We start from the raw sequence: 21,223 nt of genomic DNA on the forward strand, positions 1-21,223 counted from the left end.
AAAGGCAGATGCCTTTAGCTGCTAAGCCATATGAATGTCCCCTTGTTCGCTGTACAATTGGTCTCTAAGGGTTGCCTTTTTGTTCATATTCCTTTTGATCACCATGTAGGCACACACTCTGTATGTGGTTTGCTCCTAATAGTGTGGATATGATTTTTAGGCGCGCTTTTGAAAGCTTAGTAACATTTGTTCGGATTTTTACGGTATTTGTTTTTAATACTTCCGCTGATACTATTATATCAATATGATCAATGTATTTAATTAGCGAGCTTTGCTCATATTGCTTTATACAATGGTTTTTGTTATTGATATTAGAGAAAAATTGTAAGTTTACAAACGGCGATGGTTACTAGGACATATTTCTGAATTTCACTGCTAAGCCATATGAATGTCCCGTTATTCGCTGTACAATTGGTCTCTTAGAGTTGCCTTTTTGTTTATATTCCTTTTGATCACCATGTAGGCACATACACGCTGTATGTTGTTTATTCCTAATGGTGTGGTTGTTCGGATTTTTACAGTATTTGTTTTTAATACTTCTGCTGTTACTATTATATCAATATTATCAATGTATTTAATTAGCGAGCTTTGCTCATATTGCTTTATACAATGGTTTTTGTTATTGATATTAGAGAAAAATTCTAAATTTACAAACGGCGATGGTTACTAGGACATATTTCTGAATTTCACTGCTAAGCCATATGAATGTCCCGTTATTCGCTGTACAATTGGTCTCTTAGAGTTGCCTTTTTGTTTATATTCCTTTTGATCACCATGCACATGCACTCTATATGTTGTTTATTCCTAATAGTGTGGATATGATTTTTAGGCGCGCTTTTGCAAGCTTAGTAACATTTGTTCGGATTTTTACAGTATTTGTTTTTAATACTTCAGCTGTTACTATTATAACAATATGATCATATGTATTTATTTAGCGAGCTTTGCTCATATTGCTTTATACAATGGTTATTGATATTAGAGAAAAATTGTATGTAGTTTATTCCAAATAGTGTGGATATGATTTTTAGGTGCGCTTTTGATAGCTTAGTAACATTTGTTCGGATTTTTACAGTATTTGTTTTTAATACTTCCGTTGTTACTATTATATCAATATGATCATATGTATATAATTAGCGAGCTTTGCTCATATTGCTTTATACAATGGTCTTTGTTATTGATATTAGAGAAAAATTGTAAGTTTACAAACGGCGATGGTTACTAGGACTTGTTTCTGAATTTCACTTCTTCATCAGCTAGCTTTGCTCATATTGCTTTATATAATGGTTTTTGTTATTGATATTAGAGAAAAATTGTAAGTTTACAAACGGCGATGGTTACTAGGACATATTTCTGAATTTCACTGCTAAGCCATATGAATGTCCCGTTATTCGCTGTACAATTGGTCTCTTAGAGTTGCCTTTTTGTTTATATTCCTTTTGATCACCGTGTAGGCACATACACTCTATATGTAGTTTATTCCTAATAGTGTGGATATGATTTTTAGGCGTGCTTTTGATAGCTTGGTAACATTTGTTAGGATTTTTACAGTATTTGTTTTTAATACTTCCGTTGTTACTATTATATCAATATGATCATATGTATTTAATTAGCGAGCTTTGCTCATATTGCTTTATACAATGGTCATTGTTATTGATATTAGAGAAAAATTGTAAGTTTACAAACGGCGATGGTTACTAGGACTTGTTTCTGAATTTCACTTCTTCATCAGCTAGCTTTTCGGGAGCTGAGCGTTGAACTCGAATCTCCAACATTCATATCAGTGCAAAGGCAGGTGCCTTTAGCTGCTAAGCCATATGAATGTCCCGTTGTACGCTGTACAATTGGTCTCTAAGAGTTGTCTTTTTGTTTACATTCCTTTTGATCACCATGTAGGCACATACATTCTGTATGTAGTTTATTCCTAATGGTGTGGTTGTTCGGATTTTTACAGTATTTGTTTTTAATACTTCCGCTGTTACTATTATATCAATATGATCAATGTATTTAATTAGCGAGCTTTGCTCATATTGCTTTATACAATGGTTTTTGTTATTGATATTAGAGAAAAATTGTAAGTTTACAAACGGCGATGGTTACTAGGACATATTTCTGAATTTCACTGCTAAGCCAAATGAATGTCCCGTTATTCGCTGTACAATTGGTCTCTTAGAGTTGCCTTTTTGTTTATATTCCTTTTGATCACCATGTAGGCACATACACTCTATATGTTGTTTATTCCTAATAGTTTGGATATGATTTTTAGGCGTGCTTTTGCAAGCTTAGTAACATTTGTTCGGATTTTTACAGTATTTGTTTTTAATACTTCAGTTGTTACTATTATATCAATATGATCATATGTATTTATTTAGCGAGCTTTGCTCATATTGCTTTATACAATGGTTTTTGTTATTGATATTAGAGAAAAATTGTAAGTTTACAAACGGCGATGGTTACTAGGACTTGTTTCTGAATTTCACTTCTTCATCAGCTAGCTTTTCGGGAGCTGAGCGTTGAACTCGAATCTCCAACATTCATATCAGTGCAAAGGCAGATGCCTTTAGCTGCTAAGCCATATGAATGTCCCGTTGTTCGCTGTACAATTGGTCTCTAAGAGTTGCCTTTTTGTTTATATTCCTTTTGATCACCATATAGGCACACCCTCTGTATGTGGTTTGCTCCTAATAGTGTGGGTATGATTTTTAGGCGCGCTTTTGAAAGCTTAGTAACATTTGTTCGGATTTTTACAGTATTTGTTTTTAATGCTTCCGCTGATACTATTATATCAATATGTTCAATGTATTTAATTAGCGAGCTTTGCTCATATTGCTTTATACAATGGTTTTTGTTATTGATATTAGAGAAAAATTGTAAGTTTACAACCGGCGATGGTTACTAGGACATGTTTCTGAATTTCACTGCTAAGCCATATGAATGTCCCGTTATTCGCTGTACAATTGGTCTCTTAGAGTTGCCTTTTTGTTTATATTCCTTTTGATCACCATGTAGGCACACACTCTGTATGTGGTTTGCTCCTAATAGTGTGGATATGATTTGTAGGCGCGCTTTTGTAAGCCTAGTAACATTTCTTCGGATTTTTACAGTATTTGTTTTTAATACTTCCGCTTTTACTATTATATCAATATGATCAATGTATTTAATTAGCGAGCTTTGCTCATATTGCTTTATACAATGGTTTTTGTTATTGATATTAGAGAAAAATTGTAAGTTTGCAAACGGCGACGGTTACTAGACATGTTTCTGAATTTCACTGCTAAGCCATATGAATGTCCCGTTATTCGCTGTACAATTGGTCTCTTAGAGTTGCCTTTTTGTTTATATTCCTTTTGATCACCATGTAGGCACACACTCTGTATGCGATTTGCTCCTAATAGTGTGGATATGATTTTTAGGCGCGCTTTTGAAAGCTTAGTAACATTTGTTCGGATTTTTACAGTATTTGTTTTTAATACTTCCGCTGATACTATTATATCAATATGATCAATGTATTTAATTAGCGAGCTTTGCTCATATTGCTTTATACAATGGTCTTTGTTATTGATATTAGAGAAAAATTGTAAGTTTACAAACGGCGATGGTTACTAGGACTTGTTTCTGAATTTCACTTCTTCATCAGCTAGCTTTTCGGGAGCTGAGCGTTGAACTCGAATCTCCAACATTCATATCAGTGCAAAGGCAGGTGCCTTTAGCTGCTAAGCCATATGAATGTCCCGTTGTTCGCTGTACAATTGGTCTCTAAGAGTTGTCTTTTGGTTTATATTCCTTTTGATCACCATGTATGCACATACACTCTGTATATAGTTTATTCCTAATGGTGTGGTTGTTCAGATTTTTACAGTATTTGTTTTTAATACTTCCGCTGTTACTATTATATCAATATGATCAATGTATTTAATTAGCGAGCTTTGCTCATATTGCTTTAAACAATGGTTTATGTTATTGATATTAGAGAAAAATTGTAAGTTTACAAACGGCGATGGTTACTAGGACATATTTCTGAATTTCACTGCTAAGCCATATGAATGTCCGTTATTCGCTGTACAATTGGTCTCTTAGAGTTGCCTTTTTGTTTATATTCCTTTTGATCACCATGTAGGCACACACACTCTATATGTTGTTTATTCCTAATAGTGTGGATATGATTTTTAGGCGCGCTTTTGCAAGCTTAGTACATTTGTTCGGATTTTTACAGTATTTGTTTTTAATACTTCAGCTGTTACTAATATATCAATATGATCATATGTATTTATTTAGCGAGATTTGCTCATATTGCTTTATACAATGGTTTTTGTTATTGATATTAGAGAAAAATTGTATGTAGTTTACTCCTAATAGTGTGGATATGATTTTTAGGCGCGCTTTTGATAGCTTAGTAACATTTGTTCGGATTTTTACAGTATTTTTTTTTAATACTTCCGCTTTTACTATTATATCAATATGATCAATGTATTTAATTAGCGAGCTTTGCTCATATTGCTTTATACAATGGTTTTTGTTATTGATATTAGAGAAAAATTGTAAGTTTGCAAACGGCGACGGTTACTAGACATGTTTCTGAATTTCACTGCTAAGCCATATGAATGTCCCGTTATTCGCTGTACAATTGGTCTCTTAGAGTTGCCTTTTTGTTTATATTCCTTTTGATCACCATGTAGGTACACACTCTGTATGCGGTTTGCTCCTAATAGTGTGGATATGATTTTTAGGCGCGCTTTTGAAAGCTTAGTAACATTTGTTCGGATTTTTACAGTATTTGTTTTTAATACTTCCGCTGATACTATTATATCAATATGATCAATGTATTTAATTAGCGAGCTTTGCTCATATTGCTTTATACAATGGTTTTTGTTATTGATATTAGAGAAAAATTGTAAGTTTACAAACGGCGATGGTTACTAGGACTTGTTTCTGAATTTCACTTCTTCATCAGCTAGCTTTTCGGGAGCTGAGCGTTGAACTCGAATCTCCAACATTCATATCAGTGCAAAGGCAGATGCCTTTAGCTGCTAAGCCATATGAATGTCCCATTGTTCGCTGTACAATTGGTCTCTAAGAGTTGCCTTTTTGTTTATATTCCTTTTGATCACCATGTAGGCACATACACTCTGTATGTAGTTTATTCCTAATGGTGTGGTTGTTCGGATTTTTACAGTATTTGTTTTTAATACTTCCGCTGTTACTATTCTATCAATATGATCAATGTATTTAATTAGCGAGCTTTGCTCATATTGCTTTATACAATGGTTTTTGTTATTGATATTAGAGAAAAATTGTAAGTTTACAAACGGCGATGGTTACTAGGACTTGTTTCTGAATTTCACTTCTTCATCAGCTAGCTTTTCGGGAGCTGAGTGTTGAACTCGAATCTCCAACATTCATATCAGTGTAAAGGCAGATGCCTTTAGCTGCTAAGCCATATGAATGTCCCCTTGTTCGCTGTACAATTGGTCTCTAAGGGTTGCCTTTTTGTTTATATTCCTTTTGATCACCATGTAGGCACACACTCTGTATGTGGTTTGCTCCTAATAGTGTGGATATGATTTTTAGGCGCGCTTTTGAAAGCTTAGTAACATTTGTTCGGATTTTTACGGTATTTGTTTTTAATACTTCCGCTGATACTATTATATCAATATGATCAATGTATTTAATTAGCGAGCTTTGCTCATATTGCTTTATACAATGGTTTTTGTTATTGATATTAGAGAAAAATTGTAAGTTTACAAACGGCGATGGTTACTAGGACACATTTCTGAATTTCACTGCTAAGCCATATGAATGTCCCGTTATTCGCTGTACAATTGGTCTCTTAGAGTTGCCTTTTTGTTTATATTCCTTTTGATCACCATGTAGGCACATACACTCTGTATGTTGTTTATTCCTAATGGTGTGGTTGTTCGGATTTTTACAGTATTTGTTTTTAATACTTCTGCTGTTACTATTATATCAATATTATCAATGTATTTAATTAGCGAGCTTTGCTCATATTGCTTTATACAATGGTTTTTGTTATTGATATTAGAGAAAAATTGTATGTAGTTTACTCCTAATAGTGTGGATATGATTTTTAGGCGCGCTTTTGATAGCTTAGTAACATTTGTTCGGATTTTTACAGTATTTGTTTTTAATACTTCCGCTTTTACTATTATATCAATATGATCAATGTATTTAATTAGCGATCTTTGCTCATATTGCTTTATACAATGGTTTTTGTTATTGATATTAGAGAAAAATTGTAAGTTTGCAAACGGCGACGGTTACTAGACATGTTTCTGAATTTCACTGCTAAGCCATATGAATGTCCCGTTATTCGCTGTACAATTGGTCTCTTAGAGTTGCCTTTTTGTTTATATTCCTTTTGATCACCATGTAGGCACACACACTCTGTATGCGATTTGCTCCTAATAGTGTGGATATGATTTTTAGGCGCGCTTTTGAAAGCTTAGTAACATTTGTTCGGATTTTTACAGTATTTGTTTTTAATACTTCCGCTGATACTATTATATCAATATGATCAATGTATTTAATTAGCTAGCTTTGCTCATATTGCTTTATACAATGGTCTTTGTTATTGATATTAGAGAAAAATTGTAAGTTTACAAACGGCTTTGGTTACTAGGACTTGTTTCTGAATTTCACTTCTTCATCAGCTAGCTTTTCGGGAGCTGAGCGTTGAACTCGAATCTCCAACATTCATATCAGTGCAAAGGCAGGTGCCTTTAGCTGCTAAGCCATATGAATGTCCCGTTGTTCGCTGTACAATTGGTCTCTAAGAGTTGTCTTTTGGTTTATATTCCTTTTGATCACCATGTATGCACATACACTCTGTATATAGTTTATTCCTAATGGTGTGGTTGTTCAGATTTTTACAGTATTTGTTTTTAATACTTCCGCTGTTACTATTATATCAATATGATCAATGTATTTAATTAGCGAGCTTTGTTCATATTGCTTTAAACAATGGTTTTTGTTATTGATATTAGAGAAAAATTGTAAGTTTACAAACGGCGATGGTTACTAGGACATATTTCTGAATTTCACTGCTAAGCCATATGAATGTCCCGTTATTCGCTGTACAATTGGTCTCTTAGAGTTGCCTTTTTGTTTATATTCCTTTTGATCACCATGTAGGCACACACACTCTATATGTTGTTTATTCCTAATAGTGTGGATATGATTTTTAGGCGCGCTTTTGCAAGCTTAGTACATTTGTTCGGATTTTTACAGTATTTGTTTTTAATACTTCAGCTGTTACTAATATATCAATATGATCATATGTATTTATTTAGCGAGATTTGCTCATATTGCTTTATACAATGGTTTTTGTTATTGATATTAGAGAAAAATTGTATGTAGTTTACTCCTAATAGTGTGGATATGATTTTTAGGCGCGCTTTTGATAGCTTAGTAACATTTGTTCGGATTTTTACAGTATTTGTTTTTAATACTTCCGCTTTTACTATTATATCAATATGATCAATGTATTTAATTAGCGAGCTTTGCTCATATTGCTTTATACAATGGTTTTTGTTATTGATATTAGAGAAAAATTGTAAGTTTGCAAACGGCGACGGTTACTAGACATGTTTCTGAATTTCACTGCTAAGCCATATGAATGTCCCGTTATTCGCTGTACAATTGGTCTCTTAGAGTTGCCTTTTTGTTTATATTCCTTTTGATCACCATGTAGGCACACACTCTGTATGCGGTTTGCTCCTAATAGTGTGGATATGATTTTTAGGCGCGCTTTTGAAAGCTTAGTAACATTTGTTCGGATTTTTACAGTATTTGTTTTTAATACTTCCGCTGATACTATTATATCAATATGATCAATGTATTTAATTAGCGAGCTTTGCTCATATTGCTTTATACAATGGTTTTTGTTATTGATATTAGAGAAAAATTGTAAGTTTACAAACGGCGATGGTTACTAGGACTTGTTTCTGAATTTCACTTCTTCATCAGCTAGCTTTTCGGGAGCTGAGCGTTGAACTCGAATCTCCAACATTCATATCAGTGCAAAGGCAGATGCCTTTAGCTGCTAAGCCATATGAATGTCCCATTGTTCGCTGTACAATTGGTCTCTAAGAGTTGCCTTTTTGTTTATATTCCTTTTGATCACCATGTAGGCACATACACTCTGTATGTAGTTTATTCCTAATGGTGTGGTTGTTCGGATTTTTACAGTATTTGTTTTTAATACTTCCGCTGTTACTATTATATCAATATGATCAATGTATTTAATTAGCGAGCTTTGCTCATATTGCTTTATACAATGGTTTTTGTTATTAATATTAGAGAAAAATTGTAAGTTTACAAACGGCGATGGTTACTAGGACTTGTTTCTGAATTTCACTTCTTCATCAGCTAGCTTTTCGGGAGCTGAGTGTTGAACTCGAATCTCCAACATTCATATCAGTGTAAAGGCAGATGCCTTTAGCTGCTAAGCCATATGAATGTCCCCTTGTTCGCTGTACAATTGGTCTCTAAGGGTTGCCTTTTTGTTTATATTCCTTTTGATCACCATGTAGGCACACACTCTGTATGTGGTTTGCTCCTAATAGTGTGGATATGATTTTTAGGCGCGCTTTTGAAAGCTTAGTAACATTTGTTCGGATTTTTACGGTATTTGTTTTTAATACTTCCGCTGATACTATTATATCAATATGATCAATGTATTTAATTAGCGAGCTTTGCTCATATTGCTTTATACAATGGTTTTTGTTATTGATATTAGAGAAAAATTGTAAGTTTACAAACGGCGATGGTTACTAGGACATATTTCTGAATTTCACTGCTAAGCCATATGAATGTCCCGTTATTCGCTGTACAATTGGTCTCTTAGAGTTGCCTTTTTGTTTATATTCCTTTTGATCACCATGTAGGCACATACACTCTGTATGTTGTTTATTCCTAATGGTGTGGTTGTTCGGATTTTTACAGTATTTGTTTTTAATACTTCTGCTGTTACTATTATATCAATATTATCAATGTATTTAATTAGCGAGCTTTGCTCATATTGCTTTATACAATGGTTTTTGTTATTGATATTAGAGAAAAATTCTAAATTTACAAACGGCGATGGTTACTAGGACATATTTCTGAATTTCACTGCTAAGCCATATGAATGTCCCGTTATTCGCTGTACAATTGGTCTCTTAGAGTTGCCTTTTTGTTTATATTCCTTTTGATCACCATGCACATGCACTCTGTATGTTGTTTATTCCTAATAGTGTGGATATGATTTTTAGGCGCGCTTTTGCAAGCTTAGTAACATTTGTTCGGATTTTTACAGTATTTGTTTTTAATACTTCAGCTGTTACTATTATAACAATATGATCATATGTATTTATTTAGCGAGCTTTGCTCATATTGCTTTATACAATGGTTATTGATATTAGAGAAAAATTGTATGTAGTTTATTCCAAATAGTGTGGATATGATTTTTAGGTGCGCTTTTGATAGCTTAGTAACATTTGTTCGGATTTTTACAGTATTTGTTTTTAATACTTCCGTTGTTACTATTATATCAATATGATCATATGTATATAATTAGCGAGCTTTGCTCATATTGCTTTATACAATGGTCTTTGTTATTGATATTAGAGAAAAATTGTAAGTTTACAAACGGCGATGGTTACTAGGACTTGTTTCTGAATTTCACTTCTTCATCAGCTAGCTTTGCTCATATTGCTTTATATAATGGTTTTTGTTATTGATATTAGAGAAAAATTGTAAGTTTACAAACGGCGATGGTTACTAGGACATATTTCTGAATTTCACTGCTAAGCCATATGAATGTCCCGTTATTCGCTGTACAATTGGTCTCTTAGAGTTGCCTTTTTGTTTATATTCCTTTTGATCACCGTGTAGGCACATACACTCTATATGTAGTTTATTCCTAATAGTGTGGATATGATTTTTAGGCGTGCTTTTGATAGCTTGGTAACATTTGTTAGGATTTTTACAGTATTTGTTTTTAATACTTCCGTTGTTACTATTATATCAATATGATCATATGTATTTAATTAGCGAGCTTTGCTCATATTGCTTTATACAATGGTCATTGTTATTGATATTAGAGAAAAATTGTAAGTTTACAAACGGCGATGGTTACTAGGACTTGTTTCTGAATTTCACTTCTTCATCAGCTAGCTTTTCGGGAGCTGAGCGTTGAACTCGAATCTCCAACATTCATATCAGTGCAAAGGCAGGTGCCTTTAGCTGCTAAGCCATATGAATGTCCCGTTGTACGCTGTACAATTGGTCTCTAAGAGTTGTCTTTTTGTTTACATTCCTTTTGATCACCATGTAGGCACATACATTCTGTATGTAGTTTATTCCTAATGGTGTGGTTGTTCGGATTTTTACAGTATTTGTTTTTAATACTTCCGCTGTTACTATTATATCAATATGATCAATGTATTTAATTAGCGAGCTTTGCTCATATTGCTTTATACAATGGTTTTTGTTATTGATATTAGAGAAAAATTGTAAGTTTACAAACGGCGATGGTTACTAGGACATATTTCTGAATTTCACTGCTAAGCCAAATGAATGTCCCGTTATTCGCTGTACAATTGGTCTCTTAGAGTTGCCTTTTTGTTTATATTCCTTTTGATCACCATGTAGGCACATACACTCTATATGTTGTTTATTCCTAATAGTTTGGATATGATTTTTAGGCGTGCTTTTGCAAGCTTAGTAACATTTGTTCGGATTTTTACAGTATTTGTTTTTAATACTTCAGTTGTTACTATTATATCAATATGATCATATGTATTTATTTAGCGAGCTTTGCTCATATTGCTTTATACAATGGTTTTTGTTATTGATATTAGAGAAAAATTGTAAGTTTACAAACGGCGATGGTTACTAGGACTTGTTTCTGAATTTCACTTCTTCATCAGCTAGCTTTTCGGGAGCTGAGCGTTGAACTCGAATCTCCAACATTCATATCAGTGCAAAGGCAGATGCCTTTAGCTGCTAAGCCATATGAATGTCCCGTTGTTCGCTGTACAATTGGTCTCTAAGAGTTGCCTTTTTGTTTATATTCCTTTTGATCACCATATAGGCACACACTCTGTATGTGGTTTGCTCCTAATAGTGTGGGTATGATTTTTAGGCGCGCTTTTGAAAGCTTAGTAACATTTGTTCGGATTTTTACAGTATTTGTTTTTAATGCTTCCGCTGATACTATTATATCAATATGTTCAATGTATTTAATTAGCGAGCTTTGCTCATATTGCTTTATACAATGGTTTTTGTTATTGATATTAGAGAAAAATTGTAAGTTTACAACCGGCGATGGTTACTAGGACATGTTTCTGAATTTCACTGCTAAGCCATATGAATGTCCCGTTATTCGCTGTACAATTGGTCTCTTAGAGTTGCCTTTTTGTTTATATTCCTTTTGATCACCATGTAGGCACACACTCTGTATGTGGTTTGCTCCTAATAGTGTGGATATGATTTGTAGGCGCGCTTTTGTAAGCCTAGTAACATTTCTTCGGATTTTTACAGTATTTGTTTTTAATACTTCCGCTTTTACTATTATATCAATATGATCAATGTATTTAATTAGCGAGCTTTGCTCATATTGCTTTATACAATGGTTTTTGTTATTGATATTAGAGAAAAATTGTAAGTTTGCAAACGGCGACGGTTACTAGACATGTTTCTGAATTTCACTGCTAAGCCATATGAATGTCCCGTTATTCGCTGTACAATTGGTCTCTTAGAGTTGCCTTTTTGTTTATATTCCTTTTGATCACCATGTAGGCACACACTATGTATGCGATTTGCTCCTAATAGTGTGGATATGATTTTTAGGCGCGCTTTTGAAAGCTTAGTAACATTTGTTCGGATTTTTACAGTATTTGTTTTTAATACTTCCGCTGATACTATTATATCAATATGATCAATGTATTTAATTAGCGAGCTTTGCTCATATTGCTTTATACAATGGTCTTTGTTATTGATATTAGAGAAAAATTGTAAGTTTACAAACGGCGATGGTTACTAGGACTTGTTTCTGAATTTCACTTCTTCATCAGCTAGCTTTTCGGGAGCTGAGCGTTGAACTCGAATCTCCAACATTCATATCAGTGCAAAGGCAGGTGCCTTTAGCTGCTAAGCCATATGAATGTCCCGTTGTTCGCTGTACAATTGGTCTCTAAGAGTTGTCTTTTGGTTTATATTCCTTTTGATCACCATGTATGCACATACACTCTGTATATAGTTTATTCCTAATGGTGTGGTTGTTCAGATTTTTACAGTATTTGTTTTTAATACTTCCGCTGTTACTATTATATCAATATGATCAATGTATTTAATTAGCGAGCTTTGCTCATATTGCTTTAAACAATGGTTTTTGTTATTGATATTAGAGAAAAATTGTAAGTTTACAAACGGCGATGGTTACTAGGACATATTTCTGAATTTCACTGCTAAGCCATATGAATGTCCCGTTATTCGCTGTACAATTGGTCTCTTAGAGTTGCCTTTTTGTTTATATTCCTTTTGATCACCATGTAAGCACACACACTCTATATGTTGTTTATTCCTAATAGTGTGGATATGATTTTTAGGCGCGCTTTTGCAAGCTTAGTACATTTGTTCGGATTTTTACAGTATTTGTTTTTAATACTTCAGCTGTTACTAATATATCAATATGATCATATGTATTTATTTAGCGAGATTTGCTCATATTGCTTTATACAATGGTTTTTGTTATTGATATTAGAGAAAAATTGTATGTAGTTTACTCCTAATAGTGTGGATATGATTTTTAGGCGCGCTTTTGATAGCTTAGTAACATTTGTTCGGATTTTTACAGTATTTTTTTTTAATACTTCCGCTTTTACTATTATATCAATATGATCAATGTATTTAATTAGCGAGCTTTGCTCATATTGCTTTATACAATGGTTTTTGTTATTGATATTAGAGAAAAATTGTAAGTTTGCAAACGGCGACGGTTACTAGACATGTTTCTGAATTTCACTGCTAAGCCATATGAATGTCCCGTTATTCGCTGTACAATTGGTCTCTTAGAGTTGCCTTTTTGTTTATATTCCTTTTGATCACCATGTAGGCACACACTCTGTATGCGGTTTGCTCCTAATAGTGTGGATATGATTTTTAGGCGCGCTTTTGAAAGCTTAGTAACATTTGTTCGGATTTTTACAGTATTTGTTTTTAATACTTCCGCTGATACTATTATATCAATATGATCAATGTATTTAATTAGCGAGCTTTACTCATATTGCTTTATACAATGGTTTTTGTTATTGATATTAGAGAAAAATTGTAAGTTTACAAACGGCGATGGTTACTAGGACTTGTTTCTGAATTTCACTTCTTCATCAGCTAGCTTTTCGGGAGCTGAGCGTTGAACTCGAATCTCCAACATTCATATCAGTGCAAAGGCAGATGCCTTTAGCTGCTAAGCCATATGAATGTCCCATTGTTCGCTGTACAATTGGTCTCTAAGAGTTGCCTTTTTGTTTATATTCCTTTTGATCACCATGTAGGCACATACACTCTGTATGTAGTTTATTCCTAATGGTGTGGTTGTTCGGATTTTTACAGTATTTGTTTTTAATACTTCCGCTGTTACTATTATATCAATATGATCAATGTATTTAATTAGCGAGCTTTGCTCATATTGCTTTATACAATGGTTTTTGTTATTGATATTAGAGAAAAATTGTAAGTTTACAAACGGCGATGGTTACTAGGACTTGTTTCTGAATTTCACTTCTTCATCAGCTAGCTTTTCGGGAGCTGAGTGTTGAACTCGAATCTCCAACATTCATATCAGTGTAAAGGCAGATGCCTTTAGCTGCTAAGCCATATGAATGTCCCCTTGTTCGCTGTACAATTGGTCTCTAAGGGTTGCCTTTTTGTTTATATTCCTTTTGATCACCATGTAGGCACACACTCTGTATGTGGTTTGCTCCTAATAGTGTGGATATGATTTTTAGGCGCGCTTTTGAAAGCTTAGTAACATTTGTTCGGATTTTTACGGTATTTGTTTTTAATACTTCCGCTGATACTATTATATCAATATGATCAATGTATTTAATTAGCGAGCTTTGCTCATATTGCTTTATACAATGGTTTTTGTTATTGATATTAGAGAAAAATTGTAAGTTTACAAACGGCGATGGTTACTAGGACATATTTCTGAATTTCACTGCTAAGCCATATGAATGTCCCGTTATTCGCTGTACAATTGGTCTCTTAGAGTTGCCTTTTTGTTTATATTCCTTTTGATCACCATGTAGGCACATACACTCTGTATGTTGTTTATTCCTAATGGTGTGGTTGTTCGGATTTTTACAGTATTTGTTTTTAATACTTCTGCTGTTACTATTATATCAATATTATCAATGTATTTAATTAGCGAGCTTTGCTCATATTGCTTTATACAATGGTTTTTGTTATTGATATTAGAGAAAAATTCTAAATTTACAAACGGCGATGGTTACTAGGACATATTTCTGAATTTCACTGCTAAGCCATATGAATGTCCCGTTATTCGCTGTACAATTGGTCTCTTAGAGTTGCCTTTTTGTTTATATTCCTTTTGATCACCATGCACATGCACTCTGTATGTTGTTTATTCCTAATGGTGTGGTTGTTCGGATTTTTACAGTATTTGTTTTTAATACTTCTGCTGTTACTATTATATCAATATTATCAATGTATTTAATTAGCGAGCTTTGCTCATATTGCTTTATATAATGGTTTTTGTTATTGATATTAGAGAAAAATTGTAAGTTTACAAACGGCGATGGTTACTAGGACATATTTCTGAATTTCACTGCTAAGCCATATGAATGTCCCGTTATTCGCTGTACAATTGGTCTCTTAGAGTTGCCTTTTTGTTTATATTCCTTTTGATCACCGTGTAGGCACATACACTCTATATGTAGTTTATTCCTAATAGTGTGGATATGATTTTTAGGCGTGCTTTTGATAGCTTGGTAACATTTGTTAGGATTTTTACAGTATTTGTTTTTAATACTTCCGTTGTTACTATTATATCAATATGATCATATGTATTTAATTAGCGAGCTTTGCTCATATTGCTTTATACAATGGTCATTGTTATTGATATTAGAGAAAAATTGTAAGTTTACAAACGGCGATGGTTACTAGGACTTGTTTCTGAATTTCACTTCTTCATCAGCTAGCTTTTCGGGAGCTGAGCGTTGAACTCGAATCTCCAACATTCATATCAGTGCAAAGGCAGGTGCCTTTAGCTGCTAAGCCATATGAATGTCCCGTTGTACGCTGTACAATTGGTCTCTAAGAGTTGTCTTTTTGTTTACATTCCTTTTGATCACCATGTAGGCACATACATTCTGTATGTAGTTTATTCCTAATGGTGTGGTTGTTCGGATTTTTACAGTATTTGTTTTTAATACTTCCGCTGTTACTATTATATCAATATGATCAATGTATTTAATTAGCGAGCTTTGCTCATATTGCTTTATACAATGGTTTTTGTTATTGATATTAGAGAAAAATTGTAAGTTTACAAACGGCGATGGTTACTAGGACATATTTCTGAATTTCACTGCTAAGCCAAATGAATGTCCCGTTATTCGCTGTACAATTGGTCTCTTAGAGTTGCCTTTTTGTTTATATTCCTTTTGATCACCATGTAGGCACATACACTCTATATGTTGTTTATTCCTAATAGTTTGGATATGATTTTTAGGCGTGCTTTTGCAAGCTTAGTAACATTTGTTCGGATTTTTACAGTATTTGTTTTTAATACTTCAGTTGTTACTATTATATCAATATGATCATATGTATTTATTTAGCGAGCTTTGCTCATATTGCTTTATACAATGGTTTTTGTTATTGATATTAGAGAAAAATTGTAAGTTTACAAACGGCGATGGTTACTAGGACTTGTTTCTGAATTTCACTTCTTCATCAGCTAGCTTTTCGGGAGCTGAGCGTTGAACTCGAATCTCCAACATTCATATCAGTGCAAAGGCAGATGCCTTTAGCTGCTAAGCCATATGAATGTCCCGTTGTTCGCTGTACAATTGGTCTCTAAGAGTTGCCTTTTTGTTTATATTCCTTTTGTTCGGCCTGAGTGCGTCGTAAACCGGCAGTGGGTAGGCGCACAAGGGTCGATCTTGGAGTGGATGGTTCGCTCAAAAGAAATAAAGGAAACAAACGCACAGAGGATTTCCTCGTTATAATAATGTTTTATTAAGAGTGTTAGGAAATATAGAGTGGATACAATATTACCTTGGTGTTGAACGTGACGGTGGCGATCTTGGGCGATGTGTGCTGGTTGGCGGTCAATCGAAAAAAGAGACCGGTTGTGCCGTTGAGGACAACCGCTAAGCCGCGAAAAGGTCCTCTGGTATTAAGGAGGGGAAAAAAGCCACACACACAACAGCCCCCACATATACGTGCATGGGTGCTGACAACCTGCACACACACATGCATGCGTATGAAACGCATGCATGTGCATGCATGCACACAAATGCGGCGTGAGTGTGGGTGGCTGGAAATCTTATTAAAACGTTAGGGAGGGGCGCCGTCAATCAAGTAAAAGTTAGGCCTTGGGCCTAAACATGCCGCCCCCCTTGCGGTACGCAACATCACAGTCCGCCAAGGATCACCGACCGTGAAGAAGAGAAGAAGAAAAATAAAAAACTTATAACTAATTATATCTAACTTAACATAAACCCTGGTCAGTCCGCCGGCTTGGCGGCACGCAAGATGGTCTGCACAGTGGGTGAGCTTGGTTGCTGATGCCTCTGTCATTCGGCACTTTTCCCGTTATGATTCAAGGCCTAAGCCAGGTTTGCCTAGAGCTAGGGATTGCGAAAAGAAGTAAGAAGATATACGTGTTCATATTTCTTGCCGTTTATTACAAATTCATTGGAAATTCTATGCTTGTGAATTTTGTATGAAGAAAATTCAATAAAAAAGGAACGTATTGTAATGATACAAGATTTTAAACGCACACCTCTTGCGACTGTGTACAGCCGAAATTCAATGAAAAATAAAAAAGTGTAAAATTCATGGATTTCGGTCGTTACCGAACATTTTCATGTTAGGCCTTGGTTGTGCCCGAGAGTACCCAACCGAAGATGGTACTCTGAGCCAGCAAAGGGCCAAACGTGGTGGGCAGAATCCCTGGTAGCATTATTTCGGCATGTACGTCTGTCCCTAGTACGAGGCGGATCGGGGCAGATGAATAAAACTGTAGATCCGCCAGGCGGAGATGTGCGTACGGGGATGCGATGGCGCTGTCGACGCTGGTCGTGGGGGCCATCCGCCGAAAATTGGACACGACCGCCGCATGGGTTGCAATTCGTTTATTTTGGCCGTGTCTTCCTCGTATGCGTAGTAGGCATCCTGCTTGCCCGCCAATGGTGCTGGTAGGGAGTTGGAGCTCCCGGGCTAGCTCATCTGCGATAACGGTGGTGGGGGAGCATCCGTCAATCAAGGCACGGACGAGGTGTAGCCGCCCCCCAGCTTCTATCTTCACGACCGCGGTGGGTGTGATCGCTACCGTTGGTATCATGGTGGCGGTGGCTGCTGAATGCTGGGCTACAAGCCCTGACCGGAAGGCGGACACGGTGGTGAGCTGCAGCGTGTTGCCTCCGTGGCTGCGATCTTGTGGCTGATGTCGTTGATGCAGGCGAAGAGGCCTTGTCTCCGCTCTGCGGTCGCGCGGATGTCGTCTCCGCTGGGGGTTCCTGGTTTGCCGGCGAAGAGACCGGGTCTCCGCTCGGCCGTTATATGTATGGCGCTGTGCTGTCGCTGTCCCTTGTTGGAGCCGCTTCCTCTCGTGCTGCAGAAGTGGTCGAAATGATTTGGCTGTAGATGGTATGGTCGGGCGAAGAGACCGCGTCTCCGCTCCGGTTCGGCTGGCATCTCGGTTTTGGTGTGGACGAAGAGGTCCAGTCTCCGTTCCAGCGTCCGATGCATATAACGATATGGAGTCGTCTATCCGCTCTCGGGGTGAATCTAGCTCCTCTTCCACTTGGACGCTCCATGGCTTGGAGCGGGCTTCTTGTAATAGCTGCTCCTCTTCGTCGATCGAGGCGATGTGCAGCATCGTGTGGTGCTTCTCGCGGCACCGTTTGCATCGCCCTTGGCTTGGGCACGCGTTAGAGCGGTGATCAGGCGCCAGACAATTTCCGCAGTAGCTTTCGCGAATGGTTACGTAGAGGCGCTCTTCTGGCCTTTTCGCCCGAAAGGTTGGGCACAAGCGGATAGGGTGTCGCTCAAGACACACTCGGCATTCCGACGAATAACGCGCTGCGTTCGTGGCAGCATTACGTTTTAAAGCGGCAAAACGACCCATTTTCCTGAAAGGAGTGAAATAGGTTTCAATGGGTCGGGTCATTGTCAAAGTGCATGGGCGAGTGGTCCCTAGTTGTATTATTGGGGATTTGGGAAATTTTATTAACGCGCGCATAAGGGGAAACATCTGTCGCTGCATAAAAAAAAAAGATTCATATGTGGCGTGCATTATGTGCATGGCCTCTTTCCCCGCACGTTATGTGCCTGGGTCTTTAGTGCCTTATTTTGTTTATTTTGTGTCACCCGGCAGCGTTTTAGTTGGCCACGGGCACACTAGTGCTGTAGAAAATGAGCATTTACGATTTTCGGTTCGCACATTCTGGTACCGAACCGGGTAGAAAGTGTATAGCGTGGGTTCTTTTGAGTCGCTGTTATTTGTGTTGTTGGTGCTAAAAACCAGCAACTTTCCTGCCCGCCGCAAACAAAATGTCTGGACAGCAAAATTATATGCCAATAAAGAAAAAATATGTTCGTTTTGGAAGAGGGGAGAGATTTATAAAACGTAGAATTTTTTATTTGTTGGTATTGCCCTCCGCTTATTTGTTCAACTTTTCCCAAGTACTCTTGTAGTCCTGTTTTATTGATGGCTTTTATCAAAAGGCACGGTTCCCGAAGGGTATTTGGCTCCGATACCGATTCCTCAGACTCGGGTTTTTGGGTACCCGTTTGCATCTTTTTATACATCCCTAATATAATGTACATTTAAACTCGGCATATATATGTACATACGTTGGTATAAGTATATGGGCAGTCAGTGCACGGACTTTACCGCATTGTTAGTTTGACCAACCTTTTTGACCCATTTTTCATTTTCTACTACTTCTGCTACCAAAACTTAGATTCTACCAATATTTCAGTATTTTCGCACCGAAAACATATACTGCGATCCTTTGGTACATGTGCTTAATTGCCGAGTATACCTAACTAACATTTAGGGATGACACTAACCAGTTTTGAAAAAATTTGTGTACAGAATATGAGATAAATGTTGCAAATGAGTTCGCAAACATCTCCCTACGCTACTCTCATCAGTTCTGGTGATTAAATTTGAACGAAAGTCCACGTTTTAAGTACATATAATGCCGAAAAAGTGAGTATTATATTGGCGTAAGCTATTTATATACCAATTTACATGTACTTTTATCTTGCTTAAATGTTTTTAAAAGTGTTATTTCCGTGAAATGTGCTTTATTTACTTTGCAATAAAGTATGAATTGTTTTGTACAATATTCAGTCTCGCTACTGTTTTCCAAATAAAATCTACCAACATTCCTGTTAACGTTGAAGGTCCGCGCACTGGTACAAGCATACCAACGGCAATGATAAAACAAAAAAAAAAACGTATTCATACTTATATGCTTGTATTCAACGGGAAATTCCGATGAATTGAAACAACGGAAAATACCTGGAATGATTTTTTTTCATTTTTTCATTCTGGATTACGGCGTGGCTTGGCGTACAACCATTTTTTTCTAAACTACGGAGGCAACATCTAAGTACACAATGGTATAATCGTATAAGGATTTTTCGTACGTAAAGACTTTTTAAACTCAATTGTTGTATTAAAAAATTTATATTTAGAATGTGAGGAGCAAGCTCCAACTAATGCTGTCATACTAACTAGCTTATAGGTGGATGGTTCGGCGAATAAAGTACTTAAAATATTAAGTACAAAGGTGTCTTAGCAAAACAAAAATTTGTCACAAATCTAATTAGAATAGTTTCTGAATAATAGCGGGGTGGTGACGAAGGCAATAATGACTTTCATACGAGATCCTTGTGGCATTGTTTGCCTAGTCATCACCTACGGTGCAGTTGCTTATGCAGATTACCTTGTGCTACGTTGGATTATACTGCAAACTATGGAGGCAAGTATCTGGGCACGTAATATTGTTCAACACAACCGTGTTTCTGTTGTGCATGTCGCATCTCAAAGCCGTGCTTTCAGACCCAGGACGTGTGCCACTACCGGCAAACCGTCTTGATTTCTCAGACCTGCATACAACCGGCAAAAATAACAATAGTGGCGGCAGTGAATGGACTGTATGCACAAGATGTGAGACATACCGTCCGCCACGGGCACATCATTGTCGCATTTGCAAGCGTTGCATCAGGCGTATGGATCATCATTGTCCGTGGATAAATAACTGTGTAGGCGGAAGAAACCAGAAATTCTTTCTACAATTCCTTTTTTATGTGGGCTTGCTTTCGCTATATTCCATTTCATTAGTGGCTTACAGCTTCATCTATCCATGTACAACCTGTAATGTTTCAACATTGGAAACACAAACGAGAATGCTGCATAGTGTAATTCTTCTATTAGAATCTGCATTATTTGGACTTTTCGTTCTGGCTATAATGGTTGACCAGCTACAGTAGAAGCTGTACAAATGAACGGTAAAGACGTGCAACGTCCTAGGCGTAGAAGGTGTCATCTATTTGCCGAGGTGTTTGGACGCGGTCATCCCATGTGTTGGCTTTTGCCGTGCACCAGTTTTGCTTCATCACAACGTTATTATGATACACCGCTTCTATCAAGTTATGACGTATAAAAACTTTAACAATGGTCATAAATTATTGAGTGTTTGAAAGAGTGTGCAATTTTTTTTTTACACATAACATTTACATTGAAGTTTTACGATTTTTTTAAATTTTCTATGAATTTCATATTATGACTACCAATTGTATTTATAATTTGAGTAGTGGATTTCCGACTTCTGCGCATTTCATATATAGTTTAGTATGTTCGTCATAGTAAATTTTGTTAATTTGTAAGACATCAAGACGTACGTGGCTTGACTTGATTTCTAAATTAGTGACTGGAGAATTAAAATATAATAGTATGTACATTATA

The 21,223-nt window shown here is 36.1% G+C and overlaps 1 pseudogene; it reads left to right on the forward strand.

The window, feature by feature from the left end:
* Positions 1-19,862: 19,862 nt before the first annotated feature.
* LOC137234135 (palmitoyltransferase ZDHHC3-like) lies at positions 19,863-20,921 on the forward strand (annotated as a pseudogene).
* The last annotated feature ends 302 nt before the right edge of the window (positions 20,922-21,223 follow it).

This window comes from Eurosta solidaginis, chromosome X (assembly GCF_040869045.1).
Source record: "Eurosta solidaginis isolate ZX-2024a chromosome X, ASM4086904v1, whole genome shotgun sequence".
Lineage (NCBI taxonomy): Eukaryota > Metazoa > Arthropoda > Insecta > Diptera > Tephritidae > Eurosta > Eurosta solidaginis.